The sequence below is a fragment of the Myxocyprinus asiaticus genome, chromosome 32, assembly GCF_019703515.2.
Source record: "Myxocyprinus asiaticus isolate MX2 ecotype Aquarium Trade chromosome 32, UBuf_Myxa_2, whole genome shotgun sequence".
Lineage (NCBI taxonomy): Eukaryota > Metazoa > Chordata > Actinopteri > Cypriniformes > Catostomidae > Myxocyprinus > Myxocyprinus asiaticus.
In genome coordinates this window covers 30,709,338-30,729,899 of record NC_059375.1, presented here as the reverse complement: position 1 = coordinate 30,729,899, position 20,562 = coordinate 30,709,338, and the positions used below count along the sequence as shown (strand labels likewise).

Here is a 20,562-nt window from a genome sequence, read left to right as displayed (position 1 = left end):
GAGACAATGGGCCAAAATATTATAGATACTTGGGGGTAGGGATGGGAATCGTAAGGAATTTAACTATTCCGATTCCAGTTCCTCTTAACAATTTCAGGTCCCTAATGGTTCCATTAGTACCATTCGTGCTTTGGAGGAAACATTATTTGGAAAAATGAAATGCAATTCTTGTTTCATTTACTGCCCTCAGCAGCCTGCTGCCATCATTTCAGATTTCGATAGAACAGATATAAAAAATCAGAAATTAATTTGATAAAATTCTTGTAAAAGGCATGCTGACACAGACTTTTTGGAGGCAAAAATGCAATCTAATAATTGATCCTAACTATATATATATATATATATATATATATATATATAAACATTCTAAACAAACAAAAATTAATAACATATTTAATTGAATCATTTATTATTTTATGAAATTCCACTGATAACAATAAAACTTGTGTATTTTTAACTACACATTGTCATATGAACAAATAGAATGCACTGCCTGATTGAATCTCACAAGCCTTTAAAAGATACTTCACCCAAAATTAAAATTCTCTCATCATTTACTCACCTTCATGCCATCCCAGATGTGTATAACTTTCTTTCTTCTGCTGAACACAAACAAAGATTTTTAGAAGAATATCTCAGCTCTGTAGGTCCATTCATTTACATTTACATTTTACATTTATTCATTTGGCAGACGCTTTTATCCAAAGCGACTTACAAGAGAGGAAAACATAAGCGAATCATCTTAGGAGACAGTGGTATAAAAAGTGCTGTATTACAAAGTATCACTAGCATCATAATAGTATTCAAAATAGAATAAAGTGCAACAGAATTTTTTTTTTTTTTTTTTTTTTTAATGACTGGTTAAGTGCTCATGGAAAAGATGTGTTTTTAGTCGTTTTTTGAAGACAGAGAGTGAGTCAGCTTCACGGATGGAGTTTGGAAGGTCGTAGCCAGTGGAGAGAGACAAGCAGTGGTGTAACATGTGCTCTCTTTGGTTTATTAAAGACCAGATGTGCTGCTGCATTCTGGATCATTTTGAGGGGTCTAGTTGCACATGCAGGGAGGCCTGCAATGAGAGCGTTACAGTAGTCCAGTCTAGTTATGACAAGTGACTGGACAAGCAGTTGTGTGGCATGTTCAGAGAGGAAGGGTCTTATCTTCCTGATATTGTAGAGTGTAAATCGACATGATCTTGCGGTCTTTGAGATGTGGTCTGTGAAATTTAGTCTGTTGTCGATGGTTACCCCTAGATTTCTGACCGATTTGGAAGGCGTTACTGTAGTTGCACCCAGCTGCACGGTGATGTTGTATTCAACAGCAGGGTTGGCTGGAAAGACAAGGAGTTCAGTCTTGGCTGGGTTGAGTTGCAGGTGGTGCTCCTTCATCCAGGCCGAGATGTCCGCCAGGCAGGCAGAAATTCGAGCAGTCGAATTTCCGTACAATGCAAGTGAATGGTGATCTGGCCTTTGAAGCTCCAAAAATTAGATAAAGTCAGCATAAAACTAATCCATAAGACTCCAGTGGTTTTATCAATGTCTTCTGAAGCGATCCAGTTGGTTTTGGGTGAGAATAGACCAAAATATAACTCCTTTTTCACTGTACATCTTGCCAGTGCAGTCTCTAGGCACGATCATGATTTCAAGCTCGATTGGGGTGAACTGACCCTTTAAATGTAACAGTAAATAACACAGTAACAGTTCTTATTTAATTTCTAGTTGGACATGATGAAAGTCATAAACTGCCCTTCTGTTAGATTCATTCAGGAACCATTCCGACTGATATATCAATGTGTTTTTTTTGTTTTGTTTTTTTGTTTTTTTTTTATAAGAACTGATTCTCAATTCCCAACTCTACTTGGGGTTGGGCTCTTTTGACTCCAGGCCAGAAAGTAACCACCTAGAAGCCACCCACAAAACCCTAGCAACGGCATAGCAACACCCTGGCAACCACCCAGAACTTCTTAGCATCGTGGGGGCGAGTTTTACAGAGGCATGCACCATACACGTTTCTTGAAAAATTGGTTTATCATCCATTTATCAATCTTTCACGATGTAAAGATGAAGGTCTTTAGACAAACATCCTTCTGACAGTCTTTTGAGTGTCTCTGTCGACCTTGTGATGGCATAAGTCAAGGGCTTTTTTTCTCCTATTCGAGTTTTTCCCGATGTCTCCATTAGTGCAACCTCATCCTCCTCCAGTCAGAATCGCCCGAGGATAGAAGTGGGAACACAATAACAGCTTCAAGGCTGATGTGTCTGTTTGTTTGAGAAAGAGGAAGTGTTGGAAAGGTATGTCATGGCCCTCCACTCTCTTATTCCATCCCCTCCCTCGCCCTCACAGTTTTTTAACAGGTTGTTCATTAGCCACACTTGTGTCATCACTTCGTTTGCCCCTGCATGAAAATTTAGTGTCACAAGTTTTATAGTTTTTTATATATATATATATATATATATATATATATATATATATATATATATATATAGATACATCCTGGACACTAAGATTCTCTTCTCTTTGATTCCCCTGCTACAGCATGGCAAGGACGGCAGGAGCATTGAGCTTATTAAGAGCTGTTTTCTGAGAGCTTTTATGCTCCGGATTGGAATTTGAAAGGCTCCCTCTTAAAAATATAACCCTATCCGTACCCCTACCTGATTTCTCCTGATTGTATCCTTGTCCTTTCAAGTTCCTCTCCATCTTTTGCCGCACATATGATGTGCTCTCTGCTCAGTTCTGAAGACATGCAGTGTCAAAGTTATGTCTTTTACATGATTTCCTGTTAATGCAGATCCACAGTGCTGGTGATCTCGTGTTGAAACTATTGCTCAGTGTCAAATCCGCAACAATTTAAGATCAAGGCTGCATCAGCCAGCAAGAGTGACATTTTTCTGTGCTAGAATGTGTATCATACTCTTCTCAGAAATGTTTTCAGCAAGCCATACATTTTATTCTGCCGTTTCCATACAGCCCTAAACAGGTTTTAATCTCATCAAACTTGATATAAAAGATGTAAATGAACATGTGGTTATTACCTCCATCCTCTGGAAGGTCGTTTTGCTGCAGTATGTGTAGAACTGATCCTGTAGAGAAGACAGGGCGAATGGTTGTACTAGAGGGAGTGGAGGTTATCACTTTGGTGTCTGGCTTAACTAAATACATCAGCATGATGTTATGTAAAGTTGCTTGTTTTTAAAAGGAAAAAGCATGTCTCTAGATGTTTGGGGTAAAAAACAGTAAAAACTTGAGTATTAAATGGAATTTGGTTTGTGTAAGGCCAGAAAACAGTCCTTTTGGTTAACAAAATAACGTCATAATTAAACGAAACATTGTGTAGTGGTGCGTATTTCTTAGAGATTATCTGTTGTCAAGGAGTTTTTCTTATAAATAGAATACAAGAAATTGTAAAAAAAAAAAAAAAAAAAAATCAGTTTGTTTGGCCTGGGGAAGAAGTCTCCCATTCAAGAGAAATCTCCCAAAAAACACACTTAACAAACTTGGGTCTTATACCACTTCAACAAGGTCTAAACACATCAAACTAAGTCTCTGATTTTTTTTACTGCATAAACATATTCAATGTATTTTCCCTTACACTCTCTGTCTCATCATTATCAGATTGTGTTATGGTAACACAACACTGAGATGTTACAAACTGTGGCCTCAGGTCAGACCCGCCCAGCACAGAGAGCATTCAAACATCAACTTTTCTTTCGTTTCCTCTTTTCTTTTTTTTTTCACTCAGTGAAAGCCAACACAAGACATCTGATTTATGAGTTCTAATGAGATTTCAGTACTGAACAAACAATAAAAATTTATGTGCATCATACTTTTGGAGGCCCATGGTTCCATGGCTAGTGTTACACCCTTTCAACAAGCCTGGTAATACAATCCCCAGCTGCTTCCCTTGAGGAATGCAGCCACTTTTTGTGTCAGAAATCTTAGCAGCATGCCCAAATTGTGTGAAAGTAATTTATCTTGCTTTTATAAATGCCGTTGTATTCCCAGTCAACCTGAAGCAGTGCTTAAGGATTGCTTTACACCCTAAGTGAGTCTCAATATCCTGCTCGGCCTGGTAGGTCAAAATGTAGGATGCTGGTATAGTCAGAGTCAGTGCCTTACCTGGGTTTCACTTTTTATATTTGTATGGATGCATAGAAGTGACTGGGATTCAGCAAGTAAATCACTATATGAGTAAATGGAATCTACAGTGAGGAAGAAGTGTGGAATCTTAAAAGAAAAGAAAAAATGAAGTTCTTAGGATAAATTAGTAAAGTTAAAAAGAATGTTCCTAGGTACAAAAAAGATAAGAAAGTACTTAAGAAGTCTCTTTGGGATTACAAAATATTCATAACTTTTTTCTTAAGTTAGAAATTTAGACGAAAATTGTTGATTTATTCTTAAAAATGTTTCGTGGATTCAGCCCCATGTGTTTCTGTAGCTTAGTTGGGTGAGCATGGCACTAGGGTTTGATTGCCAGGGAACACACATACTGACGAAAGCTATACCTTGAATGCACTTTGTATTAAAGCGTTTGCCAAATGGGTAAATGTGTAAATCAGTATATGGGCTTTGTAACATAGTCAGGGTTGCAAGAATTTAGCAGAAGGAAGTAGGTATTTGTCTCCAAGTGCGGATAAAGTCTATAGGTTGTTGAAACCTTGTTTGCTTGTGGTTTGGAACATTGAACCTCACCCGTGCCATATCATGTGGAGAGTTCACGGAAAGGTTTAATCCCAACGGCCTAAAGAAAAAGCTAGCAGCTTTATGTAATGCTTATACTGTATATCTGTCACAGCCTCAAATTCTCTGTTATTTCAAACAGGCACACCTACATGTGCACTGGTTCTGGGAGAGAGCAGAGCAGCAGCAGGGATGTGGCAGCCAAGCAAGTCTTTGTTTTATCTGAAGTTTGCAGCATCAGGTGCTGGGAAATCAGGATTAGTAGTGGTATGCTGACTGTTGCCTTGGTATATTTACTCATGACATGGACTCAGACATAATATTTACTGCGGTCTTATTGGCCGTGTTGAGGCACAGGCATGCCTCCTCCAAGAGAGAGAGAGAGTATTCATCAGGTACACAATAATACTCTACCTTCATTTTCACATCAACACCTTACTTCTAACCAAACAGAGAGAAAGAAAACAGGGTAAGGCAAAGATAAATTGAGAAATGGACAAATTAAGATGTTCTAGAGATTAAAGAGAGAGAAAGTGATGAGATAGAGTTAGCAAAGCCATAGTGAAAGAGCTAAAAAGGAAGAGCTGGCAAAAGAAAAAACCTAGTTGTCTTGAGTTGTCTTGCTGTCTACTCCTTAAGTAGGCTTTCTCTTCTAAGGTAGCATCCTAACTTATAAGTGACAGATTCGTTATGCACTACATAGGCAGCCACACATAATAGTGCTGCTCACGCAAAGCATACAGGGGACTTGAACAAACTGTAACACTACACATCACACTCTATTCACTTCCATTAAAACGCATCCAAACAGGGGAGATCGGAAATGCAAGCTCATGAAGTTCATTGTACTCTGACTTGCGAATTCAGATCTCAAGAAGATGTGTGACCAATAGAAGATCGAAACTCTTCATCAGGGGTCGGCAACTTATGGCACGCCTGTCAGCATTGGCACGCGGAGGTGTAATCACTGGCATGCCAGCAACAGCGATAGAGGAGTAGACTTATGGCACGCCTGTCAGCATTGGCATGCAGAGGGGTAATCACTGGCACGCCAGCAATGGCGAGAAAGGAGTAGAATATTTTATTTATATAAATTCTGTGCCAGCATTCCAATCTACATCTTGATGTAATCCTTCCACATGATTACGCAGCATGTTTTCATGAGCTGAATGGGAGGATAAACACTATTAAAGTGTGACAAGACTTGCGCTGCGCGTGCAAGCCATTCGCACATCACGAGCCAGCAGCGCATAACTTTCGGTTAATCGCGCGAGTAAACGCGCGCGCTTTGCTTCAGTCAGGCTGCGCAGATGACAGCCTACATTCCGTGTTTCATTTGTTTCTTTTTGCTTTCAGAACAACACGTGATGTAATAAGGAAAACACCACTATTATCCTTGAAATTTCCAACCTAGCATACATGTACACCCTCCTTAAGCCGTGGTCACACTCAAAATTACATTAATCGATTAAAAGAGAAAACATAAACCCACATTGTGAGTCTATTCAAAATATAAATAAAACCTGGAAATAAAGTTTTAGGATTTGCAGATGTGATTGACCGAAAACGGCTAAATAGTTGATCGGCTTGTGATGCGCGAATGGCTTGCACGCGCAGCGCGAGTCTTGTCACACTTTAATAGTGTTTAGCCTCCCATTCAGCTGATGAAAACACACTGCCTTATCATGAGGAAGGATTACATCAAGATGAAGATTGGAATGCAGGTGTGAAAAACTTCTTATAAATAAAATAACCTGCTCCTCTTTCGCTGTTGCTTGCGTGCTAGTGATTACATGATAACAACGACATAATATAAGAAATATATAAGATTCCACACAATTTTGTGATCAGTAATCAAATAAGCAAATTTGTGACATTTACTGTGTTAACTCATTTTGTAATTGATTCCAATAGAGTTTGATGTTAATAATAATAAACTTTATTTTTATATAGCGCCTTTAAAGTTGCTTCTCAAAGTGCTTTACAATATTAAAAACAAAATACAAAAATATAAAATATACACAATATTATATCTATACAATGTACAAATATACAAAATACATTCGCACACAAAAAAGGTCAAGTAAAAGCCATTATAAAGAAAAAGGTCTCAAGACTTGATTTAAAAAAGCCTTAAGTTAATTCCTCCCAAATTTCTCTAGGCAATGAGTTCCACAATTTTGGGGCATAGTTTGAAAATAGCCCATAGAGCATAGTCGACTCTGTTGCGCAGACAACAGACTAGAATCAGAAGAACAGAGATTACGAGGGGGAGAGTCGGGAGATCAAAGTTCCATAAAATAATGTGGAGCCAAACCATGTAGTGCCTTTATAAGTGAGCATGAGAATTTTAAAATCCTCTCGAAACCTGACAGGAAGACAAAATTTGAGTGATGTCATCATTTGCTTTATGCTTTGTCAGTATTCTAGATGCTTTTTTACATACTGAAGTTTACTAAGTGTTGATTTAGATACCCCTGCAAGAAGAGCATTGCAGTAATCAATGCGAGAGAAAACAAAAGTATAGCAACAGTTGAGGATAACATAGGACGTAATCTTGCTATATTTCTAAGGTGAAAAAGGATGTTTTAACAGTATTCTGAACATGCGATTCAAATGTTAAGCCGGAATCAAAAATGTAATTGTTTTGAAACTGAGGAACGGAGCCATTCACAGCAAATGAGGAATAAGTGGCTTTACAAAGTTGATGAGGAAAGCAAATAAGCATTACTCAGTCTTTTCACAATTAAGAAGAACATTTTGTGACATCCATGTTTTTATATTAGAAATACAATTAGCAAGAAAGGAGACAGCTGTTATGTTTTCAGGTTTGGAGTGGATGTAAATCTGCGTATAAATGAAAATGTAAACCTAGAGAGCAGACCAAGAGGAAGCATATAAATGCTAAAAGGAAGAGGGCCAAGTATAGATCCCTGGGGCACATCAGACTTGAATAAACCAGTTTCAGACCTAAATCCACCAAGAGAGTCAAAGTGACAACAGTCAGAGAGATAAGCCTTTTAAAACTATTTTAAAACAGTTTCAGAGATACCAAAAACAGATTCAAGAAGGTTAAGCAAGATCAGTATCGAACGCAGCGGTGAGATCAAGAAGGATGAGAATTGAAAGAAAACCAGAGTCTGCTGCTAATAAAAGATCATTAGTGACTTTGACTAATGTGGTTTCTGTACTGTGAAGTTTACGAAAACCAGATTGCAAGGGTTCTAAAAGGTTATTTGCAACTAAGTGGTTATGTTACTGAAATGCAACTGTTCGTTCAAGAATTTTTGCAAGAAAAGGTAAATTAGAGATAGACCGAAAATTGTTTAAGTTGTCCAGTGCCATATTTTGCAAAGCATGATACTCTGATGAGCATTTAAATACGTAGAATGCATAAATATTGGGTGCAATTGTCCATGTTTAATTAGATTGAACTGTTTTAATTTATAGTTTTTCAGTATTGAATGAAATATATATATAGCCACACCATGCCACTTAGAAGAATGATCTCAGGATACTGGAAAATTAGAAAAGGCAAAGAAAGTCGCCTGGGTGCCACTCCACGACAGCAGGCTACAGCTGCTAGAATCTGTTGCGGGCAAAAGATATTTCAGGAAGTGGTGCCAACAAAGCATTTATTTTGTTTTTTTGTCTTAACTAAATAGCACCTGATTCTCTCAATTTTTTTTTTCTTGTTTTTCCTTAACTCTTCGTCTCTTTGCTCTTTCTCTCCCCCTCTTTTCTTCTCTCTGTCCATATCTCCCTCTCCTTCCCTCCCTCTTTTCTCCTGTAGAGGTCTTAAATCCCAGTCTAGGATTCTAGTCGGATTGTTAGCTGGGCAAATAAAAAATACATGAGTGTGTGGCATAGACGTGTTCGTTATGTATGTGTGTATGCGAGTGTGTGTAGCTCATAAAGACAGCTTCCTGACACACATGCTGCTCCAAATCTGCAAGAGCTCGTTTGTCTTTCAGAGTTGGAGCGCTACGAACTGAACGGGGCCGTGTGATTTGCCAGTCTCAGCCCGTGTGTATGTGTGCAATATTCATGCCCGAGTGTTGGTGCTCTCTCTTCAGCAATTCCCTTTATAACCTTTTACACTTGTCTTAGTTTGTTTACTAATGTTAAAAAGCAGTTATCCATGAGTGGGTTGCACATATGCCATGTCATTCAGATGATAGACACAATGACAGAGAGAAACAGAGATGTGGAGCTGAATCATTAGGAGCTGTAATGGCATTCACAGTCATAGTGCTGGAAACATTGAAGATTTTATCTGTGCATGCCAAACATGAATCTAAATGACTATTTGTGATAAGACATTTGCTTTCCACACTGAAACAGCTCCATTCCTCTGGGTCCAGCCTCCAGATGATAACAGCACTGTAGCAAGCTCCACCACCCCATAATCACACTAATAAAACCCTATTTAACTGCTCTATTATACACTTCAGCCCTGTTAAAACACAGCCATGGCCTGTGTGGGTGTGTATATGTATATGTGTGTGTTTTTGAACACTCTGTAGGGCAAAGCACTGTTTTTCTTTTGGGAATTACACAGTGTAAGGGACTTTTTAAGTCAATTACATGCAATTAAGGGGACTTTTTTATTTTATTTTTATTTTTTTACCCCTGGTGCTCGTGTGTGTGTGTGTGTGTGTGTGTGTGTTTAATTTAGTCTTAAATGTCTTGTGAAAGTCCCTCCTGCTTGTGCTCTGCCACTGTGTGTGTGTTTGTGAGATGTTATGCCAAACAAAAAGAGCTCAGGAAGCTGTTACACGGGAAAAGTTTATTTTCTAAATCAGTATTTTTGTCTTGTTTTCCACTAAAAATACCTAAACATTCTTTAAATAAAAAATATATATATATATATTTACAAATATTAAGAAGCAAGGCATTAAGCCTTAATTTCAAAGAAATCTAACAAAATGGAGCAAAATTTATGTACAAAACAAAACTCAAACTTTTTTTCGAATGGGGTAAGAAAAATACACTTATTTTCTCTTAGAATTAAGTTTATACAGTATTTCTTACCCAGTATTAGTATTTTTTTTTCTTTTTTTTTTTTTTTTCTTATTTTAAGCATGAATCTCACTAAAATCTTTGTTTTCTTTGAAAACAATACTTAATATCTTATGTCTCATTTTGCTTGGCAAGTAAATGCATCTTGTTTTAAGGATGTTTAGAATTTTTTTCTAAAAAACAGGACAAAACTACTGAGTAAGGAAATTATTTTTTACAGTGTACTGATGCCAATATGTAAAGGGCAGGGTGGCTGATGAACGATATAATGATGACTATAGGCTATTCACTCTCAGTGTTATGTATGGACACAACTACTCATTCTTTATTACTATTTTCAAACATTTTAAAAGAATAGTAAAGTCAAACTATGACATCAAAACTATTAAATAAACAAATGGATATATGGGAGTTATGCAGTGATCAGAAAATGTTGAACAAATCGAAGCTTATTTTTTAGCTCCTTTAAAGTAGCCACCGTTGCCTTGATAATAGATTTGAGCACTTCTGACATGCTTTTTAAACAGTATTTATTTTTGGGCACTGTGGCTGCTTTTCCGTCACAATTTGGTTTTTAAGATCATGAGTAATTCAGTCATGTCCAAACTTTTGACTGATAGTTAATATATAATGCTGTTCAGTATGGAAAATAAGATGCACAAAATTGCTCAATTTAAATCTCAAGTAATTATTTCTTGTTTTAAGGATGTTTGGATTTTTACTAGAAAATAAGACAAAAAATCTCAGTAAAAAGAAAATTTTTTGCAGTGTGACACAAAATTGGGGATGTGTGATATAAGCAGAAATTTACTCTCACTTAGCACTTTATTAGGAACACTATGGTCCTATTAAAGTGCCCAACGTGGTCTTCTGCTGTTGTAGTCCATCCGTCTCAAGGTTCGATGTGTTGTGCATTCTGAGATGCTATTCTGCTCAATTGTACAGAGTGGTTTTCCAAGTTACCGTAGCCTTTCTGTCAGCCTGAACCAGCCTGGCCATTCTCCGTTGACCTCTCTCATCAACAAGGCGTTTCTGCCCACAGAACTGCTGCTAACTGGATGTTTTTTGTTTTTGGTACCATTCTAAGTAAACTCTAGAGACTGTTGTGCATGAAAATCACAGGAGATCAGCAGTTACAGAAATACTCAAACCAGCCCATCTGGCATCAACAATCATGCCACTGTCAAATTACTGAGATCACATTTTTACTTTTGATGTGAACATTAACTGAAGCTCCTGACCCATATATGCATGATTTTGTGCACTGCACTGCTGCCTCACAATTGGCTGATTAGATAATCGCATTAATAAGTAGGTGTACAGGTTTTCCTAATAAAGTGCTCAGTGCAGAGTGTATATTGAAATACACATTTTTGGTCGATAGCGATATATCATTATACACATATTTTTATAGAAAGTAATTCAGAAACTTCCGGAAAATATTGAAAGTTTAATTTTCTATTTAAAACAATGTCCAAAGTAGGCCTAATGGTTGAAAAATCACGTCCAACTTTATTAATAAATAAAATGTTATCTCAAAAATGAGGCTTCTCTCTTTTTAATTAATCATTTAAGTGTTTGCTTTGACTCTAAAGCAAACCCCTTCATCACGTACATTATTTGTTTTGGATTTAGCCTACAATTGGACGCTGTAAACCTTCACGCAATATGCTAGATATAAATGCATGGTTGACAAAGGTGGTTAATAATTCATGAGGTAATTTACTCAGTGAACAGATGCCTGTATGAAAGCTTGACACCATCAACAACAGTAACTAAGATGAGCAGGAGGGTCAGTTCCACACTGCTTTTTATAAACAAGCTTTTCATAGTTTTCTCTCGGAATGTAAAGTGACTGGAACCTGATGTTGTGTTAAATGGGCATTCCTCGTTATTTACAGAATTTTAAAAACATTTACGGATAAACTGGTGTCCCTGATATTGACGGATTGAAAAAGAGAGCGAGTGCACTCTCATCCTAGAACACCATGAGTAAAAGGCCCCTTTTATTGCAACATAAAGCAAAAGTAACTAATGAGAGATAACATTTATACAATGATTATAATATAATGTTTATTGTACTGCATCCTCTCATTGGAAGGCACATTTCCTACCATATTGCGGCATGTTGCATAACCGCGATAGAAACGACACTCAATTAATTACTGGTTGACACATTTCTACCGGTATGTTGATTTAATTGGTATATTATCCACACCTAGTTGAAATTATCACTTCTGTTAGTTGTTCAGACAGTTAATGACAGATAAACCCAAAATGTCCAAAAATTGTTCGATTAATTAACCGGGCCGAAACCACTGTTATAAATCTCAAAACCACCCTCCATCCAGTGTATTATCTAGAACTAGATTTTTGTTTTCCTGCTACTGCTGACTCTCTTCACTCTGATAGAGACTACAGAGAACGCAATTGCCTGTCTTTATTACATCTAAAGCTCTAATCTTTATTGATAAGGCAGCCGAGAAGCCCTGCTAAAACATTATCTTGGTCAATGTGTTTTCACACACTCAGACACAGGATCAGTTCCACAGCCCTCCCTCCACCGTACACACACAGAGAGCCCCATGTCCATCAGTCAGACTATAAGTGAACACATTGATCCTTCTGACACTCCTCCCACTTTTACTCGTGGTCCATCTCTGTCTCTCTCTCTCTCATTTCTGCTCCAGTCTTTCGATTAAAGAAAGAAAATACAGACCAGTTTATACAGTCATTGATTCTTCTTTAATTGTTGTAGAAAAGGAATGAAAAGAAATGAAAAGAAAAGAAAATAAAAGAAAAAGAGCTCGATAGTGTGAGTTCTCGGGCTTGGTGGTTTGATTTTGGATGCATGTTTGTTTTGTTTTAAAAGTTTTATGTGTATTTACGATTGTGTATTTGTGTGTTGTTGTGAAAAGGTGAGTGTAGTTTGTGTTATTGTGAAAGGTGCTTGTGTATTTTTGTTTGTGTTGTAACCCCCCCTGCACACACATACCCCAATGTAGAAATATACCACTGCCCTCATTAGGGCTCCTAATAAGGGGTACTGAGAGAGTGTAAGAAGGAAAAAAATAGTGGGAAAGAAGGGGGAAAAGGTTTTAAATTTTAATAACGATTTTGTAATCTTTCCTGACAGAAAACTCCTCATTATTTTCATCTCTCTGTGTCTCTACCTCCTCCACTGATAAATGGGCTTTTCTTAGCTTGCACTCTCTCGTTCTCTTTCTCTCACACATAGTCTTTCGTTCTTTGCTGTTCTTCTTTTGAGGTTAGGTTTATGTTTTTAACCCAATTGACTCAGTTTAATTTTACCTGCTCATTTTAAAAGGAGTTATTTTGCTAGACCTGGACTCTTGGTCTGTACTTGGTGTCTCTGAAATCACTGAAATGTTACCTAAGCTGAGAAAGAAGGAAACTGTTAAAGAAAGAAGCAGAATTAGGGTTTATCCTGAGCTGTTAGCTGTGACAACATGAACAGGTCTCTTCCAGCGTGGTGTCATGTAATTGACAGAGAGGATAGTTGTGGTTTGATGGGTCCTGCTCTGTTCTTTCTGGACATGTTTCAGCATGGGATAGAACCTCCATCAGACAGGCAGCGGACACAACACTTCTTCTGTTCTCACTCTCTCTATCCTCCTCATTTATTAACGTGTTTCAACTCGGAAAAGACAGGACGTGGAGGACCCATAGATTAGCCAAATAAGTACCAAATACCTCAGTCTGTTCATCATGTTTCCATCAAAGAAAAGGCAATTTTGGACAGAAAAATCATGTCGGCCCCTTTAAATTTACTTGTATCAAACCAGGAGCCAGTAATGGTGTTGTCATAATGTTCCCATAGGTACATTTTTAAAAATTACAACTCAAAATGCAAACCAACTAAATGTTAAAAAACTAGATTGCTTCCATTATAATCGGCAAAATCTGTCTACGCAAGCACGTGATGCAACGTAAAATCATTTTGAGGCTGTTTCTGGGTGTTTCTTGAACTTCAGGCACTTTTAGCACTGTGGACTTCTAGAAAGTAAAGTCTTGTTAAAACATTGTTTACACACCATTTATTTATTTATTTTCTTCTAACGATGTCCAACAGTGGTTGTACATGCACACAGGAGATTTATGCCATTTCTTTTTTTTTTTTGCTGAAAGTCCCACCAGAGGGTCATTTCCTCCATATCTCAAATTCTGTACTGAGTTCAATACAATTCCATGGTGTACATGATATTGTTAAAGTTTTTATTTTTATTTTTCATGATTATTATTATTATTTAAATGGCCAACTCCTTTGTCATGCTAAGACTAATTTCATAGCTGACATTTTATGTATCCTAAATACAGACGATTAAATTATTATTATTTATTTATTTATTTATTTATTTATTTATTTATTTATTTATTTATTTTTTTTTGCATAATATGGCAGAATTACAGCTTGATTGGAAATGGTAATAAAATGTTCTGCTCACAAGATTTACCTTGATGTTTTCTTGAAACATCACTTGTCTCATATTTCATCTCAAGCATGCTCTTTTCTGACACTTTTGTTGTCTTGGTTAACAAGTACACGTACTTTAGAAAAAAAAAAAAAAACTTTGGGGCAAAATTGTTTGGTGTGGTGGAAATGATGCCACAACAGAGGGACAGTCATATTATCATTATTTTTTTAAATTGATAGAAATAATTTCACTCAAGAAGTATTGAAACGGTTTATTCACTTTGTTTAGAATACCATAGTTTTAAACGTAATGATTAGTATTTTTATAATGGATTTTGATCATTTTGACAAGGTTAAAACATTAAAATCTACACATAAAAGGCATTTGAAAATGACCAAAAAAACGTATTTATCAAGGCAGTTTTAATGAGACCTTCATATAACAAAAATAATCTGAATCTGTTCATTTTAATATAAATCAACCCCTCGGACATGAAAGTGTCCGAAGTCGAAGAAGTACCCTTCTATTTTTGTTGCGGTGCACAGCTATTCTAAGAACCTTATTTTCTTGTCCATTTATAATAAAAATGCTTTTATTTATAAATATAATGTGTTTTAATTGATTGCTATAATTTTTTTGTTTGTTTGTTATATATTTAATAACTTTAAAAAAAAGTTTGCATATCCCCCATCTGTTAACTAGCTTCAACACCAGCATGATGTTGGTGGAAAAGGGGTACCAATAGTCTGTTTCTGTACTTCTGTTCTTTAAAAACACGGTTATTTTTAGTAGAGGTTGAAATGGACTGCCACAGGGGAGGAATATTTTTACGTTTAAAAACCAAAGTTCCCTATTATCAATGATTATTTGAGCTCACCTACATGACAGCATGAATTAGTTCCCCAAACATGTTCCTCAAATTATAACAGGTCCCTGTGAACAGTCCTTTTCAAAGCATTTTTTTTAGTAGTCTGTGTCGAACCTGGTGTTGGGCTGGGCTCTTAAAGTGAAGGAAAATTAGCTGCTCTGTGTGATGACTGTGCCACTCTCCCTCTCTCTCCCTCCCTCTGTGCCTGGACGGAGAGTTGCCTGGGGCCTCTCCGCCCACCCTCAAGGGCCTGTCAGTGCAGCCTCACCAAAGGCAGATTAATCTACATTACTGTGAACAGCTCAGCCTGGCACCCAAACCACTCATGCTTAGCCTGGCCCCCAAACCACTCACACACACACACACACACACATTTAACTTATCTTGCACTTAAACTTCAGTTAGAAATCTACAGATCAACTGGTCAGAAAATTCTGTTTTATAGAAGTTCAATAGTTCAGTTTATTAGAAATTCAGTCTATGAGTTCTGTGAGATTTTATAAACCAACACACAAAAGTCTATTAAGTGTAGAATAAAGCAAAAAGCCACGAGAGGCCTTGTGCTACAGTGATTTTACCACAGGCAAGGGGCATTTTTACCTAAAGACCATGTGGTGAAAAAACCCAACCGTAGTAAAATCAGTGTAACACACATGACTCGAATGGCTTATTGTTTATAGAAAAGACACCAATGTTCAACAAATAGTTCCATTTATTAATGCTAATAATAAGAACTAATAAATGCTGCCATACAAAGGCAAAACACTGTTTCCTCTGAATCTCAGTATAATTGAGCCAAACCAGTCCCAGTTTTGACAAATACTATGTATTTACTTTGTTTTGACTTTGCATGACAGATTTATTAAGTCCACACTAATAAGATTTTGGTTGAAAGAGCATTGATTTTTTTTTTCTACGTTTATGCCTCTCATCCACACTGGAAGTGTGTTTTTCCTCTACCGAAAATGGAGACTTCAGGAAACCTCAGAAGTTATTTTTTCTAAGACAACACTCATAACACCAAAACGACTTAGTTCTTGATAACAGCAAAATATTTGTCACACTATTAATTCTTTAATAATTAATTATTTTGTTTTAACCGCCTTTAACTGTTGAGGCAGCTGCCATATTGGTTCTTTTTAAATGACATCACAACTGTGAAGTTGGAGCTTTCATAATATTTTGAGTTTACAACTTGTAATTACAAGTTCTATGAAGACGTGAACGCTTTTTACAAGTCGGAATCTCGAAATGACGTGAATGCACCATAACAGTTGCTGAGCAATGCAATGCACATTAATATAGAATTCAACTGATTACAGGTGTGTGTATATCACATTTTTTACAGTGGCTTCAAAAGTGACTCATGAATTTTGAGTTTGAACTATACCTTCTATAATAACGAAAATGGTGCAGCTGCTTTATCCTAATAATAGCCACGTTTACATGCACTTAAGCAAAAGTTTATTCCAGGGATATTGCAGAAAGCGGCATTCTGAAAAGTCATGAAAATTAGAATTTCCTTACGCTGCTTAAGGGATTAAGAGAAAGCGGTTTGACACATCTGGGTTTCTTCTCGAGAATGCGACACTTAATGTGGTCATGTAAACACATTAGCAGCACTCTGATGGGTGTTTGAAGAGTGCGCATGTGCGTGAACAGACCAGATAACAAACGTCATGTGATGGAGCCCAACAACAAGTCAACACAGCAGAAAGAATTCAAAATTTCTCAGAGTACAATTGGATAAGCACATACATTAAACTATACCCATTTATACACACCAATGTAAAATACTGACTGTGCCTCACGTTTGCGTATATGCGCTGATACATTGGGGGAATCCCAGAGATTTACATAATAGGGAAACCCCACTATCGCAGCAATTTTGTTGCAGGTCGCAATGCAAAGTTAAGGAAACAAACATAACAGCAACTCTGGAATATCTGGAAATAAAGCAAAGCAACAGAGAATAAAATACCGAAGTCTTCCTCGGATACCATGTTTGTTATTTACACAAGCATCACGGGGAAATTACGTTGCTGTGCAGAAAGCTGCTTACTGACTGAGCCGCATGTACACGGGAGTAAAGAGTACGTCGCTTATACAGTGCATGTAAATAGGAATGCTACTTGCTCACAATAAGCTTCGTTTTCGCAATAAGCCACTTTCTGGTGTCCATGTAAATGTAGTCAATGATGGGCAGCAAGCAGAGGAATATCTATAAAGGTCACATGATTTTCCACATATATCAGCCCTGCCTTTATTCCACTAGTATTCAGCTCCTGTCATAGCACACAACAGCTGTGCCATCCTGTAACATGCTCTTTATAAAGCCTCAAGAATTCCCATTCATCCTTCTCCCAAAGCTGTTTCCTGTTCCTTTGGGAACCAGCAGAACTCTAAACATCATGAACAGTCTGTCCCCTTGCTTAGGGTTTGTTTATGAGTGTGTGTGTTTGTAGCCAGTATAAATAATAAATGTTACTTAAAGGTGCTATATGTAAGATTGACAAAAAGCATTTGAAATGGGTACTGCAGTCCAGATTCAAAATATTGGAGAGTTGTCTGCCCCGCCCCAGACTCGAAGCTCACGCGGGTTGCCAGAATGTTGACACGCAAATTAGCCAACTCAGCATCGGTTTTAAAGGATTTCTGGGCATTAAGCTGTCTCTGTCTTCCAAAGGTATCTCCAATATTTATCCTTGTTTTACTATGCCTCTGGTCATGGTGGTTTTTGGACAGACGGCGAGGCTTTTTAGGTCAGGTGGAATCTGTTATCTCTGATCCAGTTCGATTGCTGGCTTCCATGGCTGCAGCATGCAGTGTTGTTTGCCTGCAAACTTGTTCAAATCTGGCAACCTGGTGGTGTCAAAATACTATTGGTGAGAGGGCAGTGGGTGGGATCACACAGGCCAAAACATATACAGAAATTCTGTCCCGGAATGGAAACTTCAAAGTAGAATATACTGGCTGTAGCATTGTTATCGAAGAAGCCAGTATTTCAGCTTAGCATGTTTCCTAATTCTCTAATGACATATTATGCTCATTTTATGATTTAGTACAGTAAAAATATTACATATAACACCTTTAAAGAGACATGTTGGATATTGTTGTCCTCTGCCAAGCATCTACTCCCAATTATGAATTATGCCGGACCAGCGTCCAATCATAGCGAGCCTCTCATCAGCACTGCGGAAAACACCTCATGCGATCAGAAAGCACTCTAATGGTTTATCTTAACAAAACAAATGTTTACACACATCTCAGACTGTACACATATACATGGATACTTCACACACTGTTACAAACTCGCTGTAGGTTTAATGGGGTGCTGATTTTTGGACCCAGGTGGTTATGGAAAACTTGAGAATTCTCAATTTTGATTTCCAGGCACAGTACCATTGACTCGACCAGTTGTGTGAATTTGGGGCGGGACTTTCTGTTTGTAAAACCAATGGAAGATGGATGAAGTTTTCTTGAATCTGTTTGAAAACTATTATATTTGCAATTCCATTTGGTGATGCTAGTTGCGCAGAAATGACATGGTTTAACTTTAAAAAAAAACGTAAAAAATACATTAAAATTTCTAAAGTGAATATATAAATTTCTCTAGTTAATCCAGTAACAGTATAATTAACTGAAAAAGTTGTGGAAATTCATTGGTTAAAATGTGTGGGAACGCTATGTTTTCTCACACAAGCCTTCACGCATACTATAGTGGTTGTTTGTCCCAGTATTTGGCACCCCAGCAGCAGTAAGGTGTATATTGTAATGTTACTTTGCTTTCTTTGCATCAGTGTGTGTGTGTTGGACTGGAGTGGTGATGAATGGGTGTGTTTGAGTTATTCATCTCCTGCTTATAGGAGTGGACAGTGGCCTTGCTCTCTCCACATGTCAGCACATGGGATAATTCTGTCATTTGTCAGGAATGACACAGAGGGCAGAAGCCCCTCCTAGAGATCATCTAGGGGTTTCACCCTTCCAGCAACCCTTTTCACCCTCAGTGCACTCGTCCATGTGGATCCATGTGTTACAGTGATTTTACCATGGTAAATGTGTTAAATGGAGCTCAGATTACTACACTCTTATTTTGTAGCTGAAAGCACAATCAAATTGGCCAAAATGTTTAATAAATTAATCTACAGAGTCCTACACTTTTATTAGTAGCTGAAAACAACCAATGAATTTGCCAAAATAATAAGCAAACATGCAAAAGGCAAGGGATATAAAGAGCTTTGTGAATGAGGGCTGTTTCATTTCTATGGAAATCTGCAGAGCTTTCTGCAAATTCTGGTGCAGATTCTTTAGTTTTGAGTTTCTGTTTTTATGTTTTGGTCATGTGACAATTGGAAAAGTGAGTTTTATGGAGAATTCCATCAGTAAATGTGTGAAATGTATTAGCTGGAGGAAAGCTACGAGCCACACTTTTTACTTTACAGAGAAAAATAAATGCTCTAAGCAAAGTTATCACACCGTGTCATGTTTTGCAAGGGTGTGTGTGTGTGTGTGTGTGTGTGTGTGTTTAAAAAAAGAAAGATCTGACGGTGAAGTGAAATGTGTTTATCTGGTTCAGTCATGAAAAGTCATTTTGGATGCAGGGAATGTACTCTGTCACATGATGTGCATGAGAAACAAGTATTAATCATTTTATATTGCATGAAGATCTTCACACAAAAAAGAACACTTTGTCATCATTTTATTATTTCCTCACAGTGTTCTAACCTCGTATGACTTTCTTCTGTGGAACACAAAAGGAGATGTTAGGCAGAATAACACCTTCAGTCATCATTCACTTTCATTGAATGATGCAATGAAAGTGAAGTGAGGTTAAATGAATGTTCCGGGTTCAATATAATTTGAGCTCAGTCGACAGCATTTGAGGCATAATGTTGAGTACAAGAAAAAATTATTTTGATTCGTGCCTCCAGTGAGGCACTTACAGTGGAAGTGAATGGGGGCCAATTTTTTTACATTAAAATACTCACTTTTTCAAAAGTATTGCCACAAGACATAAACAATATGCGTGTAAACATGATTTTAGTGTGATAAAATCACTTACTAACCTTTTCTGTGTAAAGTTATAGCCAATTTTACAACTTCGTTACCATGACAATGTAATGACTACAAACCCTATAATGACTGTAAAAATTACGATTTAAACAACTTTACAGCTCAAATAATACACAAGTTTTAACAGAAGTATTAATGTAAGTGCTTTTATAAAATTATAAGCTTCACATTTCTGTGTTTAAACCCTCCAAAAATTGTCACCATTCACTTCCAGTGTAATTGCCTCACTGTAACCTTGATTTTGGCTTTTTTTAAAGAAAAGGACGGATGAGTCAAAATTTATTTTTGTGGTAATCAGCATTATGCCACAAATGCTGTCGATTGAGATTAACTTGTATTAAACCCGGAACATTCCTTTAAAGCAATAAAGAAAATAGTACGGGTTTGCAACAACATGAGGGCGAACAAATAACAGAATTAGCATTTTTAGGCTAACTATCCCATTAAACATGTCGTTTTTACTATTGTGTATGTATTTACTATTGT

General features: G+C 37.1%; 1 protein-coding gene across 5 annotated transcripts in view; it reads left to right on the top strand.

Moving 5' to 3' along the window:
• LOC127422940 (vesicle transport through interaction with t-SNAREs homolog 1A-like) overlaps window positions 1-20,562 on the top strand; it is a 182,400-nt gene that overhangs the window by 157,471 nt on the left and 4,367 nt on the right. The gene's annotated exons all lie outside the window — the stretch shown is intronic.